This window comes from Leptonychotes weddellii, chromosome 12, assembly GCF_054177405.1.
Source record: "Leptonychotes weddellii isolate Sample4059 chromosome 12, ASM5417740v2, whole genome shotgun sequence".
NCBI classification, from domain to species: Eukaryota; Metazoa; Chordata; class Mammalia; order Carnivora; family Phocidae; genus Leptonychotes; species Leptonychotes weddellii.
Window position 1 is genome coordinate 42,520,137 of NC_138380.1, and position 14,350 is coordinate 42,534,486.

A 14,350-nucleotide genomic window follows, 5' to 3' on the forward strand; every position below is an offset into this window, starting at 1 on the left:
GGCTTTAAATACATTCATAATATTGGGGCACCATCACTGCTGTCCATCTCCATAGCTCTTTTCATCTCCTAAACTGAACCTATGGCCATTGAACACTAGCAGTGTTCCCCCACTCCAGTCCTTAGTAACCACCGTTCTACTCGTTCTACTTTCTATCTCTGTGAACTTGACTGCTCTAAGTATCTTGTATAAATGCAAGCATACAGTGTTTGTCACCATGGAGGATGTTTATGCACATTTTCAAAGCTGGTCTTCGGAAGTTTAAAATGGCAGCAATAAGATGAATTCACGATGGACAGAGGTCAGGGAAGGGAATCCTGGGAAGTAGGGAGTCCTGGTAGGAGCTTTATTGGAAGAAGGTTCTCTACCTACTGTCTGAGTCCACCTTCATGATGCTTGACCCTGAGCTCCTGGAACAGAGGTTGGGAGAATAAGCTTTGGAATGCCCAAGCTGTGAGGACCAATTGCTGTTTGAGAAATGGTGTTTACTGTGAAGCCACACGAACTTGAAAGCTGAGTATCCACAGGGAGAGCCTGGCATGCAGGTGTCATACAGTACTCTCCTTGAGCAGCCGCAGGAAGCACCTCCAGCCTCCTAAAGCACAAGCCCTGAGCCATGATTACACCTTGCCCCTGACATCAGGCTGGTGGTCTGCCACACTCTCCTCAAAGGCTTCTCCGTGAGTTTCCAACAGGAATCAGACCTTCCGCTAGGGGTTATGTACGAAGAAACCAAAGGCAAGGAGCCCACCACCCTCAAAACTTGACTGTTTTGCAGAGTCCTGACCAATGGAAGGCAGTCTGGTGTCAGGAAAGGAGTGTAGACTCCGGAGCTAGACACACCTGGTGTGAATTTCAGTTTTGCCACTCACTGGCTGTGGGCTGCTCCTGGTTCTTTAGACCCTGAGCGAGGAGGGTGTCGGGACGGCCCATGCTAACGATGGCTGTACCAATTCTTCAGCATGTGTCAGCCCTCAGGCCTGCCACGCACTTTTTATCTACAATGTTATGGAATACTAATAGCTCCCCTGTCAATTATGTGATTATACTTACTAATTTATTTATTTATTTATTTATTTATTAAGATTTTATTTATTTATTTGACAGAGAGAGGAACAAGTAGGCAGAGAGGCAGGCAGAGGGAGAGGGAGAAGCAGGCTCCCCGCTGAGCAGGGAGCCCGATGCGGGGCTCGATCCCGGGACTCCAGGATCACGACCTGAGCCGAAGGCAGCCGCTTAACCGACTGAGCCACCCAGGCGCCCCTATACTTACTAATTTATAAATGGGGAAAGAGAAGTTTCACCTGAGCTACTTGCTTCAGGTTTCAAATAGTAGTCGTATCTGAGATCTGACAACCCAAATCTCGATCTTTCCCCTGCGCCACTGTGCCTCTCAGTACATGTGAGGACAGTGGGGTGGAAAGGGATGGAGCACTCTAGTTGGCCAGACTGAGCTGCATGTCTGCCTGTGGGGTGCATGTGGTGGTGGTGACAGAGGTGGGGGTGGAGCGGTGGGGGTGGCCAGTATATTTGGCAGCACATCCAGTCCACACAGAAAAGTCTGTTTCCTAAAGGAAAGCAGAGTGCTTACAAGAGGGAGGAGGACAGGGAAAGCGTGGTGTGCAGACAGAAAGCAGTAACAACCCCAGCTTCCTAACTGTGCTTTCCTGAAACTAACATTCCCTTTGTTTTGTTTCTCTGACTGCACACAACTATAAAATGGAGAAAGGAATAACTACAGTCCTTGGAGTACAAAGGAAGGTCAGGCTGAGATTTGAACGTTTCCACGGATAATCCACAGAGGGAATGACAAAGAGCTGGCCACCTGCCTCTCTTGGATTTCCTGCTGACATTTTTTTTTTTTTAGAATTTTAAACAGCTTAGGGAGCATTCTGAACTATTTCTGAAGGAACTAACAGTTCCAGAAAGGTCTTCATCAAGTCCTTGGTTGCATTGGCAAAATCAGAGTAAGCAAAGAGCAACAAATGGGATTTTTGCATTCAGCTAGTTGAGAAGGGATGAGATGAAGTTAAAACAATATTTAATGCAGGAAAGTAACTTAAGCAGATTTGAGATGATGATTACCAAATGCAACTAATTCCCTGGAAAAATGTTTTGGCTTTGTTACAGAGATTGTTACACAGAGTCTTCACCTCTCTCCCAGCTCTGTTGCTTTCTATAAAGAGTGATGTCCTGATTCATAGGTTCTTTGTCTCCATCACCTAGATCTGGGGAAGATGCTTGGGAATCAGACTGTGAGCAGAAAACCAGAACATAGTGGTCAAATCATCATCATCATCATCATCATCATGATGATAACTTGCTATATCATCAGAGAACTCCATGGTAGTCACAGACTGAGTTCTCCAGAAGCATGCATTCAAGCCAAGTTTGGGGGCAAGATGTTTATTAGGGATCAACACCTGTTAAAGGAGGGAGGAGGAAGCAGAATTGACAGAAGAGGGAATCAAACTGTGATGCAGGCCTGAGAAAGCTTGGCCAACCTGGCAGAGAGCTCTGGAGAAAGTCTTTTTCCATCAGCGTCCCACATTGGGCCAAAATGGCCAGGACTTTAAACGCCCACCTCACTCAGTCATCAAACGCAGGCTGCCCCAGGAGGGGCATCATCTTGGGAAAGGTTGCTCTCTGCAGCTGAGGCAGCCCCTGGAGCTGCTGACAGCTGGAGGCTGGACGGCAGGTCCATCCTTAAAGGGGAATCTGAAGGTACATCTCTTTCTACCATAAAGGCCACCCAGATAATGTAGTTGTGAGCTCTCAGGGTTGGTGTGGTGGGGGGATGACATCAGGGGCTGGTGGTTTGCCTAACACCACATGAGATACTGCTCTTTCTTTGCCGGCATAATGTAAGCTTTCCCCTAAGCTCTCAGTATAATTATGTCTTCTGTCTGCGTTAGAAAGATGGATCCAGCCTTGCTTTCCAATTCGTATCAAGATTCCAAGATAGGAACAGCCAGAGTTTTCAGGAAAAAGAATAAAGAATTGTCAGTAAATATTTCCCCTTTTCAGTTATTTAGTAACAGAATAATAGATCACTCCAAAACTCAGTCGCTTGACACAACAATTTATTATTTCTCATCATTATGTGGGTGGAATGGGCTCAGCTCGGTGGTTCTTCTGACTCACATGAGCTACACTAAGGCCATCCGTGCAGCTACATTCAGCGGGAAATATGGCAAAAGCTGGGACATCCAAGGTGGCCTTCCTTCTCCAGTGCTCGCTCCATATGGCCGCTAACCATGAAGTGTCTTGGCCTGGGCTTCACAGCATGGCAGATAGTATCCCAAATTGAGAAGCAAAAGATGTCAGTCCTTTTAAGTTCCGGGTTCAAAAGTCCCAGAATATTATTTCCATTGCATTCTCTTGGTCAAAGCCAATCACAGAAGAAGGTCAGTTTCCTCTTAATAAGAAGAATGACAAAGAATTTGGGACCATTGTTAATCTGCTACATTTTCCTAAAACAGTGTGTCAACCCTTACAGATATAGATTCCCAGGCCCTATCTCCAAATATTCTGACTGTTTATCTGGGGTAGGACCTGAGCATTAGTATATAAGCTTGTTAGGGAATTCTAATATGCATCCTGTTTGGGGGAGCCCTAAATTGTGATGTCTTTTGTCCCTCTGTTGATGCCAAAATAGCTTTGTCTTGTAGGAGCCCCATGTGGCTTATGTTTGGATAAACTTCCATTCTGATCCCTAAAGACTGCTCTAAATCCTGACCTATTTTAACCAGACACTTGAGAACGTAGTTTCACTCTTAACAAACCAGCCATTGATTTGAAACATCACTTTTAGAAAACTGCCCTCTAGTCAATAGTATCTACTAGTAGGGCTCTGAATTCTCTGAAATCCTCAGCCAAAACCTTAAGCTAAAGTTTAGACCTCAGTTCCTGCTGTGCGTTGTAGATTTACAAGTGGTCTTTGTTCTCTAGAAACACTGATAGACCACTGGTAATTTAGACTCATAGAAAAACTCTTGTTATTTATTCAAAAGATTAGCTTCCTTTTCCCAGCCGACTTCTGTGCTGTCCTGAAATAATGTGGTCCTCCTGCGCAAAGTCTTTAGATAGTAGTGTGTCTTATGCTACTTTTCAGAAATGATACAACTAGATCAAGGAGGGTTTGCTGTAAACATCTTCCAGATCCATTCTCAGCGAAGATGGTGTCCACAAGGCATCTTGAATTTGTTTCTGGATATCAATTAATTGATAAAATAGTAGGGTGGATTGATACAACTAATGTAATGTCAAGGCAAAAATAAATATGCAATGATTTCGACTGAAGCTTTATCAGGAGTAACCTTAGTATTTTCATTAGGTGATTGTTAGGTTCTTTAATAAGGGCTCTTAACCTAGGGCAAGGGTCTGTGGCTAGTATTCAAGGGGTCAGTGAACTTAGAAGGGGAAAAAATGCATTTTATTTTCACTAACCTCAAACTTAAATAGCTTTTCCTTCCATTATGAATTATGAAATTTAGCATTTCTTCCCATTACGAATGTAGACAACAAACCACAGTGGCCTTAGCAGTACCTTTGACTCTATCACCAAGAGAAAGCAGAAATACTTTCATATAAAATACAAATGCTGTTGCAAATACCTTGAAACAACATCACCATCACTGCTACTTTAAAATTCTAGTAGTGGGGCGCCTGGGTGGCTCCGTCGTTAAGCGTCTGCCTTCGGCTCAGGTCATGATCCCGGGGTCCTGGGATCGAGTCCCGCATCGGGATCCCTGCTCCGCAGGAGGCCTGCTTCTCCCTCCTCCACTCCCCCTGCTTGTGTTCCCTCTCTCACTGTCTCTCTCTCTCTGTCAAATAAATAAATAAAATCTTTAAAAAAATAAAATTCTAGTAGTTATCATACCCACTGGTTGCTCTTATTGAATGTGTTCATAGAGAAGTACATATATTGTTATATCACCAATTTATTTTTTACTACTTTGTTAATTTCAATATAATGGGTTCATTTATAATCTATAATATATATGTAAATATATATAAAATGTAATTAAAACATTTTTCTGAGACGTATCCACAGGCCACAGTTGACGCCATAGGGGTCCATGGCACAAAAAAGACCAAGAACCCATGCATTAGACTATTTGAATTGTTGAAACTAATTTCTAGATCCTCCCCAACCCAAACCACAGACCACCTTTGGGGACCCCAGATTGAAAAGTTATGAGTTTAGCTCTCAAGTAGACTTGAATTTTATCTCTAGTCTATTACCTTGGCAATTCTTACTCCTACTATCGCCATACCCAAGCCACATAGTGTGGAGGTTAAAAGACTGGATATTGTGCCAGACCCTCCTCTACCACTTACTAGCTGTGTGACCTTGGGGAAGTTACTTAACCTCTCCAAGAGGTTCTTCATCAGTGAAGTAGGGATAACATTAATACCTATCTCTCTCATGAAGGGATTAGCTACTAGGATTCATCGAGATTATGGGTAGACATATATCACTTGACACTCTACCTGGCTCCTAGTAAGCATGGAATAAATATTTATTCCTGCTGCCTGTCCTAGCTTTTCATCTGTTTGCATAGGGCAAGACGCTCTCCTCCTGTCTAATAGGGTCCTTAATAGATACTATGTTTTAAGGGCTCAACTGAATAGTATTTATCAGAAAGACCTGGAAGTATAGCAGTTGTATCCAGTTATAACATCATAACAAAGAAACTGTCTTGGCGAGAGGTAGAAGAAACAGAGGGGCGGGGGACCATGTTCCACATTTTGCTACATGACAGTCTAATAATAGTAAATAAAAGTGGCTACATTGAGTAATGAGATGCTTCTAAAGCATCCAGTCCATTCTAGTTGAACAGTAATCTGAAACATCCCTGTTGACGATAAATGAAGCGTCCAAACTTTTTGTTTTTGTTTTGTTTTCCATTTGTACTGAGCCTCTAACATGTGGAAACAGGGAAGAAGAGGAATATAGGATTTTAGATTTAGAGGGTAAAAAACTATCTAGCAAAACAAAAAGCCCAGTTAGTTGGTGAACTTTCTGCTCTTCTGGTGTCCAGCATGGAGATGTGGGTGTTTATTTTTGTTCCTAATATTTATTTTCTTATGCAGCAACCAGAGTCCCAAGGTTTAGATTCTGGCACTAGCCCTGTCTTCTTAGAGCTGCTTGCCAGAGGGGGACTTCCCATTTTTGCTTTTGTTTCCGTTTAATTGCTTCTCTATATCCTCCCAACTTACTGTTTTAGACACATGGCCCATCTCATCAGCTCTACCTTAGACAGAGGAAAAGAGCATGACAGAGAACATGTTAAATTTTTTCAAAGATTCATTTTTGTGAGTTTGGCAGCATCAGTGGGTGGCTTTTCTTTTCTTTTTTTAAATTAAAAAATGAATAATAGTCAAAAGGTATGTATAATACTTGTGTGAGATAAAACAAATAATGATAAATGAGCACCTTTGTACTTATCAGCCAGTTTAAGAAATGCAGCATTACCAAGAACTTGCCCTCCCAGATCCCACCCCTTTTTCTCATTGCCCCTGGAGGTGAACCGCTGAACTGGATTTTGTTTCTATCATCCTCTAAAGTCCTTTTTTTTTTTTTAATTAATAGTTTTACAGATATACATCTCCATAAATAATATTTTACTTTTCATGTTTAATTTTATATAAAAGGAATTATTCTGTATGTATTTTGTAATTACATGCTTTTGCTATTCAGCAGTGTTGAGATTTCAGCCATGCTGATAGGTTCAATTGTGCTTTGTTTCCTTTTTCACTGCCACATAGTATCCCACTGCATGATTATATCACTCATCCATTCCACTGCTGCTGGACATGTGGGTTGTTGGCAGTGTTTTGCTACCACAAATATTGCTTTTGTGAACATTCTTGCCCTCCTTGTGCCTGTGTGCAAGAGTTTGTCCAAGAATAATGCCTAGAAGTGGGACTGATGCATTCACAGGGTTTGAGCATCTTCAACTTCATCAGATAATGCCAAACTGTTTTCCAAAGTGATTAGAATCTTGCCAGTAATGTAGAAGAGAACTGATGATTTCACTCCCTCACCAACTCTAGGACTTGTCCCTAGTCATCTTTCCCGTGGGCTTGTGAAATTGAAGGGGGGCTTAATGTCCTTTCCCATGTCTGCCATTCACGATTTGTCTTCTTTCTCTCTTGCCGTCCTTCCTATCTTCTCTGGCTAGCATCAAATGGAAAGACTGTAGCCTCCACACACAATGAAAAAGTTGGAGTGGACATGTCATGTCCAAGTCTTAGCACTGCTTTGGTTAAGTAGATGCATTTGTCTTTCCGGATGTCCTGTGCTGAGGTTGGCTACCAAGATATCCAGCTTCGGGGCACCTGGGTGGCTCAGTTGGTTAAGTGTCTGCCTTTGGCTCAGGTCATGATCCCAGGCTCCTGGGATCAAGCCCCACGTTGGGATCCCTGCTCAGTGGGGAGTCTGCTTCTCCCTCTCCCACTGTCCCTTCCCCCTGCTCGTGCTCTCTCTGTCTCTCTTTCTCTCTCAAAATAAATCAATTTTTAAAATCTTTAAAAATATATACCCAACTTGGGCGCCTGGGTGGCTCAGTTGGTTAAGCGACTGCCTTCGGCTCAGGTCATGATCCTGGAGTCCCGGGATCGAGTCCCACATCGGGCTCCCTGCTCAGCAGGGGGTCTGCTTCTCCCTCTGCCCTCTTCCCTCTCGTGCTCTCTGTCTCTCATTCTCTCTCTCTCAAATAAATAAATAAAATCTTTAAAAAAAAATAATGTAAAAAAAAAAATATATATATATATACCCAACTTAAAAAAATAAGAAATTCAGTCCTTCAGCACCTTTTCACTTCAACTCACCAACAGCGGCTCAGTATAAAGAAGTAACTACTAAAATAGATTTCAATTTATGCCTTGGATTGTAGGCAAGCCCTACACCATCAGGAGGAGAATCTGAATCTTTCCCCAACACAACACAAGTACGCTCAACTTCCATCACTTTCCCACCAAAACAGCAAGGAAGTGAAGTTATTTAGCCAGTTGCTTTGCTGTGTGTCTTACCAAAAAATTAAGAAGAATAGTAATTGGTAAATATTACTCACCCAGTTCCTTAGCTAGCGTTTCTCACATCTGCTTTATAAATCCTTCTCAGTGGCCTGATTTTATTCATTTCCTAGTGCTTGACACAGAAACCACAAAGAACTACTTAAAGAGAAAAGCACTGATTTTATATAAAGCAATAAGAAAAAACATACAGCATTTTGAGGACATTTTTAAAAAGAGGCTCCCCTACTTTATACATTCTAAAATGGAACTGTTTTTGCTTTCATGATGTTTTAAGAAAAGGCACAGATATTAGAGGATGCTATTCAAGAACACTCTGTGTTTTAAGTTGTTGTGGTTTAAACTTTTTCCTTTGACGATAGCTGGTCTTAACAAGTCCCCTTACTCTCCAATCTACTCTTCTCTCCGTGCTTTTGCCAAAACACAAGTCTGATCATGTGTTCCCTTGTTCAAACACTCTCACTGACTCCCTGCTACCTGCAGAATAAAGTCTGAACTCTCTCCATAGAGTAGTAAAGAAGTTAGGTCTGGCTTCTGCTTTCTTACCCAATCTGAATTCTCACCCTAGCTCCTTCTCCATTAGAATCCTAAAAATCAAAACAAAACACCTTATAATTCCCCAAACCCGCCTTGCTGTTTTGTCAGCCAGTAATGGCCCATGGGATTCCTCCTTTCCTTATAAGGTCCTTTGTGCTCTAGCTGTCCAGAAAACCCCTATTTACCTTTCAGGGATTAAAATGACCTCTAAGGGGGTACCTGGCTGGCTGAGTCAGTAGAGTATGCCATTGTTGATCTCGAGGTCCTGAGTTCAAGCCCCATGTTGGGTGTAGAGTTTACTTATAAATAAATAAATAAACAAACAAACAAACCTCTAGGAAGCCCTTCTTCTCCCAGAATACCTCCTTCTCTGCATCTCTATGTGCATCTCTTAGTGCATGTACCACACTGGGGTTTCTCTTTCGTTTAACTCTTTAATTGCTTTCTTCCCCTGCTTGACACTGAGCTCCTTAAAGACAGGAATAACATATCATTTATCTCTGTAGCAAACCCCTTAGCACAGTTCCCAGCACCCAGTGAATATCTGGTGAGTGAAAATCAAATTGGCCCCTACCTCATACCCACACCCATCGTGTGTGTGTGTGTGTGTGTGTGTGTGTGTGTTTTAAAACCAGCACCTGGGTGGCTCAGTGGGTTAAGTGGCCGACTCTTGGTTTCAGCTCAGGTCATGATCTTAGGGATCAAGCCCCACCTCAGGCTTCCTGCTCAGCAGGGAGTCTGCTTGTCCCTTTCCTTCTGCTCCTCCCCTGCCTCTCTGAAATAAATAAATAAATACATAAATAAATAAATAAATTTTATTTATTTATTTAACAAAACAGACTGCAGTTCTCAAGGAGTGCTGTGGTTGCTCACCAATCATACATACCAAAGTGTCTTCTAGGAAACAGACTAGGCCTGCTAAAATAATGAATTGTTCAAAGAATTCCCTTCAAACGAAAGGATGCATTGTTCATGTCAGCTGAAGATGATTTCCTTTCTGTGTTACACAGGAGAAGAAAGGAGAAATATTCTGGGAAATAAATTTATGGGAGGAGTTGTAGAAGTTTCATTATCTCAGGGGCTGACCAGAATGTCCCCTCCTTTAAAAAAATCGAATTTTTGGCATTTGGGTTTTTTTTTTTTCTTTAAAAAAAAAACCACACAGCTTGCTTCCTGAAAACAAAGGAAATAATAAACAATGGCAACTCCCAATTTTACTCTGATTATTTGCCAAGAGTCCTCTTAGTTCATATGGTTCTATTTCATTAGAGACGGCTGATTAGCATAAAAAGAATGCTTCTAAATTAAGCTACCCAAATATGCACTTAGTTAATACTCAGGGAGCTAATTTATTGTATTATTTAAAATATAAATTGGATAGCAAATCTATTTACTGAGGTATAACAGCTAGGCAATGATGCATAATTTTCTCTTAGCTGTTGAGTGGTTTTTAATAATCTATTGAAATTTAACAGAGAACCATTTCATTATGGGAAGTGAATAAATACTAAGAAGACTAACATTTAAAGTATTATCCACACATGGAGAATAGGTTTTAAAAATTAATGATATTTGAGGAACAAAGAGGGAATTGGGGGTTGCTTTTTAAACAGTAGCATTTTGTTGTTTTAATTTGCAGTGTAACTAGATTCACAAAATTGCTTGTGGAAATGTTAAACAGAGCACCAAAATAAACAAGGTGGAGGGTAGAGTGAAGCAGAGAAAGGGGCAGTGTGAAGACACAAAATAAAGTTGTCTTAAGATACTGCCCCATTGTCAACTAGCCACGGGTACTATTTTTGCCTCGGACAGTCTTTGGCTTGGTAGTGAAAACTGTGTGCCTTGTTTTATTTCAACCAATGGCATCATAAAAATGTTGTGCCCGTTGGCATGTCCTGTGTCCTCAATTCCAGGAACCTGGGGACATTTTCAAGTCTGGGGTCCCCTTACGCTGTGGGTCTGGAACACAGTTCAATCTAGATACCCTCTCTGATTAATAGGTGTCCCACACAGACCAGCTTTGGAATGTCACAGGGGCTCTGATACAAACAGAAACATCCATGAATGCAGTGGTGTGGTCTTGAAACTGTTACTGCCAATTATACTAGAATTCTGTGGGGTTATGCAGGAATGGAAGCAGGCAGCAGGACCTTCTCATCTTTCTGCAGATATTTGAAACCTGGCCCATCTGATTTCCTGAGCCAAGATTTCAGAGAAGTTTGGGACCTTACAATTTACTGATCTGAATAGATGTTTCTTTGATTTATTTTGGGAGAGAGAAAGAATGCTCTAATGTTTCATCTTTCCCCAGGAGAGCCAAAATGTCAGAGAACCAGGGGTGGGAAGGTAAACGGGCTGATCTATAGTGTTTGCCAAGTTCCATGGTGTAAATATTCCCGCCGTGGCTGATTTCAAGCTACCAACATGACACCACCGAGTGTGAAGTTGGGCAGCAATGTACACAATCGGCTGTCCTGGCTGGAGCCATCCCCCACTGCTGTTTGCAGGAGGTAAAACTTGAGCAGGTTGTCTGGCTCTTGTTTCTCTGTTCCCCAGAGGACAATGGGTCGGGCTCTAGGTCCTCGCAACACTCCCAGCAGAGAGCATTTGCTGCTGTAACCCCTGCCCTCTCCTCCCAGTGAAAACTACAGACATAGATCATAAAGCTAGATACTGAGTAAGAGTAATTAATGAACTGGATTTTGCTTTTTATCCTCTTGTGGATTTCAAATATAAAGCTGGGAGGAAGTAAAGTTTTGATTACTTTTCAACTGCTTCAAATCCTGGGTTGCAAAGTGGGTTCTTAAAAGGGTGAAAAAGACAGAACAGCTTTTTGCCATTCTGCTAAGACAAGTAAGGTCTTGCTTGCCTGACATTTCTGTGTGGAGAGACAAGGGTGTTTGGCATTGCGAGTGGTAAAGGGGATGGAGGGAAAGAGTGGGATGGATCATGGTTTGGCAGGTTTAAGGGATAAAATTAGACAGTTAAGTCAAGCAGATTGACAGAAGTTTGAACTCATATTCAATCTGCTTTCTTACTTTAATTGGGACCTTTCCCATGAGAAGGAAGAATTCATAGCATGGAAATAAAAAAAGCCTGGAAGAGAAGTAGTCTCCCTCCCTAACAATATATATTCTTCCCTCTGAAAAAGTGTAGTACTATCTCATAATTATTGGTATTGTAGCTTCTGATCTTTCTCCACTCTTAAAGGGAAAAAATATTCCTTTGACAATAAAAAATGAGAGAATAGAATGATGACTATTGCTTGAGTGCTTAGTATATGTCTATAACAGCACGTGGTGCAAGCTTATTATGTATTTGTGAATTGAGTGCCATGTAATGGTTAATATGCCTTATATCTTTGAATCCATACAGAAAGTTAAATATTCTTAGAGTGACAAACCATTCTAGATCGCCTGGCACTTTTTTAGCATTAGCACTGAAAATCCTATGTTCCCAGGAATCCCTCAGCCCAAGGCAAACTGGGACAACTGGTCACCCTAATTCTTACCTTGATGAGAAAATAGAAGCAGTTAAGTCCCTGTGCCAAAGTCACAGAGCTGGACTCAAAACCAGACCTGCTGAATCCTGAGTTCATGCTTTTGACCACCATGCCGAATCACTTCCTACTACTGTGCTTTTAGGTTTCCACTGGTGATAATGATCAAGGGAAGAGACAGTCATTCATACCAACCTTGCTGAAATTAACATAGAGATTCTTGGAGTTAATTTAGAGAAAATTTCCATGACTTTTTTCTTTTTTTTAATCAGAGACATTCATAGCACATTGAAACCTCTAGCTGATTTGGTGAGATGAGGCTGAGATTTGATTGAAGGGTCTTCACCTCTCAGGCATTCATTTTGTACCTCTCTAAAAAGACAGGGTATATTGAACACCAGATCTCTTCTAACTTAAAAGTTCCCTGATTGTCAGAAGTCTGTTTTTCACGTTGCACAGAAATGTCTGTGCCATTTATTCTCATCCTTCTATTTCATCGTTTCTTTTGGAGACATAATGTCTTTTCTTAAAGCCACTATGAGCTTGTTGATGATACATTGTTTTATTATGTATTGTTTAATTTTATTCTTTATTAATTTTAATTCTAGTATAGTTAACATACAGTGTTATATTAGTTTCAGGTGTACAATATAGTGATTCAACAATTCTGTACACTACTCAGTGCTCATCATGATAAGTGTGCTCTTTAATCCTCATCACCTATGTCACCCATCCCCCCCCCCACCTCCCCTCAGGTAATCACCAGTTTGTTCTCTATAGTTAAGAGTCTGCTTCTTGGTTTGTCTCTCTCTTTCTCTTTTTTGTTCCCTTGAAAATATCTTTATGGAGTCATTTATGTGGGAATCCTACACGACAGCTACTTTCTTTTAGAATTCAAAGGATGCAGAGGCACCTGGGTGACTTAGTCATTTGAGCATCCAACTCTTGGTTTCAGCTCAGGTCATGATCTCTGGGCTATGAGATCAAGCCCCACGTTGGGCTCCACATTCAGCATGGAGTCTGCTTGAGATTCTCTCCCTCTACCCCTCCCTCTGCGCACACTCTCTTTCTCACTAATAAATGAATAAGTAAAATCTTAAAAAAAAAAAAATGCAAAAGATACAATTCCACTGTCTTCTAGCTTCCATTGTTTCTGTTAACTAGTCAGCTTTCTTGCTGCTTTGAAATTATTGAAAGTGCAGTTTCTTTTTCTGACAACTTTTAAGATCTTCTTTCTGTCTTTGGTGTTAGCAGTATACCATTATGTGCCCAGATGTGGTTAGTTTTCTCTGGGTTTTTCCAATTTAGGTCCATAGAGTGTCTCAAAGCTGTAGCTTGATGACTTCTATTGATTTGGGGGAGTTTCTTACTCACAATCTCTGTATTTTACTATGTCTTTTGCACTGTGCCTGCCTTCTCTTCTTATTCTAGGACTCCAGTTAAACATAGTTAAATAGTTTGTCATCCCATGGCTTTTTTTCTCTTTTCTCTGTTTTCCATAACTTCTTGAATAATTAGTTCATAGTTATTTTAAAATCTATACCTGATAACTCCAATATCTGGATCCCTGTGGTCTCTTTCTGCCCTCTGCTTTTTCCCTTGGTTTGTAGTCATTTGATCTTATCTTTTGGCATGCCTACTACATCTTATTGAATGCTGGACAAAAATGTATGAAAAATGATGTTATCTTCCTCCAAAAAGACTTTGATTTTTTTCTGAAAGGCAGTTAACATAGGGGCAAATCAACTGGCTTCAGTCAGGGGCTGACATGGTGATTTGGCTCTGGATTTCAGGTTTGGCGAGGGCCAACCTGCTTCTGGTTTTCACTACTTCTAAGACCTTGTCTCTTGTGGGTCTAAGAGAAAGCCTGTGGTATTTACCAGAGCCATGCCTCCTTGACAAGCCTGTGATTCCAAATTTTATCTTTGGTTTCTTTTGGGTTTTCTTTTGTTTTTATTTTTGGTCTCCCAAGCACCCTAAGCTCCGCTTAGCTGTTCGTCCTTTAATCTGTCGATTTTTGCTTGGCTTCTTGCCAAGAGAAGCTTTGGTGAATTTCTCAAAGAGAAAAGCAGCACAAAATGTTTGGTTCATTTCTCTGTGATTCTCTTTTCTCCATAGTGTTGGCCTCTCAAGTCCTGGTTGCTTTCTGATACTTTCAAACAGCATTCTTTTTTAAATTCAGCTTTTAGTGTTCTTGTGGGGTGGGGTTGGTTTGACACATGCTCTTGCTTCAAAGTCAAAGGTGGAAATCCTAAATTATGATATTATTGC